Below are 1,660 nucleotides of genomic sequence, written 5' to 3'. Positions count from 1 at the left end.
GAGGCTAACCAAAACAATCATTTTTAGTGGTCATAAACAATGAATTGTAATTCATTTTGGTCAAAATTTTAATTGGAAATATAATTGTTGTTCATTAATATACAATTAAAATATATAATTTACTACAGTAATGATAAATGTTCAAACTGTGGGTCATCAGCTTGAATGCATACTGACATACCTCAGTACACAGTACTAACTGCAGAGTACACAAGTACTAATGGCATAGTACACAGTACTAACTGCATAGTAGCATAAATGACAACTTGTATATATTGATAAAAGTTCATTGATTCATTTCATCATTTTATATCCTTTATATATGAAGGATTTATTATAAATTTCATTTTCTATTGCTGTATAGGTCACCCCCATGGCATGAAGATTTTTGCATTAAAGAATGATTTATGACAATATTTACAAAATGTAATAAGCTGCTGTTTTGTAAACCTGATACATAAATATTCATGTACAATAAAACTTTATCACAGTTTGTATTTAATTTGTATTTAATTTTTACATTTTTATTTCTAAATTTCATGACAGTCGTTTCCTTCATCTTGTCTTTAGTAAGACAGGGAAAATGTGCCTTACTATTATTTGAACAAATTAGAATAATCCATGCATTATCTTTTATAGCAGCAGTTTAAATGAATACTACATTTCATATTTACACTCATTTTTCTTGCTATCTGGGATTTCCTTTTTCAGACTGAATAATTTCTTGGATTAAAGTGGAGTTTCCTCCATGATGAATTAATGATTGGAAAAAGTGGACAAAATGTCCTAATTATGTGTAACTTTCTCAGAAATCTATCCATAATTGTCAGACTGACAGCCCACCCCTSACAGGATGGCGTCCTGCTCGACCACAGTGGATCATCTTGTATCTGAAGCAGGTGTTTTATAAACCTCACTAACACCCATCAGAGCATCAACTCATTCTTTATCAGCCCACTAGGTGGGGGTCTGCTTTCACATCTAAGGGACTAAAACCACAGGCCAGGCTGTTAAAACCTCTCATTTATAAACTGTAACAGGTAATGAAAATGTATTAATGAAGTATRATGTAATGTTCCTAAACTTGCATTGTGGTACTGATTTATTTGCTCGTTTGTAATGTTTAATTCTCCTCTTCGTGTCTACTTCTTGTTTTGTTTGAAAGAGGACAACGGGTCCGACACCGCCCCCTACTGTTTGCTGCAGCGAGGTGTACGTGGTTTTCAGTGGATGAGCGCGATGCGTTCAAGATCCTCTGGAAACATGACAAACCAAAGCACAAACTGGGTCGGACTCTCCAGTTTCTTTAGTTTAGTGGATAAACAGCCTTCGAGTTGTTTGTGCGCGAGCAGCTTTCACGAAGTCCACAACAAAATAAACAGACACACAGACAGAATTACCTTGCGTACCACCTCTTCTCTCGGAGACATGAGGGAAAACAGAAAAAAACCGGCCACCACGGAACCGACCACCCCTGCAGTGTTTAGGAGAACCCGCATGCCGCTCGTTGTAAGCAGATAAAAGTCCACAGCTTCTGTCCTGAGGTCAGTAAGTCCAACAGTCAGAACACGTAAGAGACGACTGGTTTTCTTCTTCTGATTGCTCACRAATTTCAGATGCATTACTGCCACCTACTGGACTGGACTGGGATCAATGGATT

This window comes from Austrofundulus limnaeus, unplaced genomic scaffold (assembly GCF_001266775.1).
Source record: "Austrofundulus limnaeus strain Quisiro unplaced genomic scaffold, Austrofundulus_limnaeus-1.0 Scaffold453, whole genome shotgun sequence".
NCBI lineage: Eukaryota > Metazoa > Chordata > Actinopteri > Cyprinodontiformes > Rivulidae > Austrofundulus > Austrofundulus limnaeus.
Note: the sequence above shows the minus strand (reverse complement) of the source record.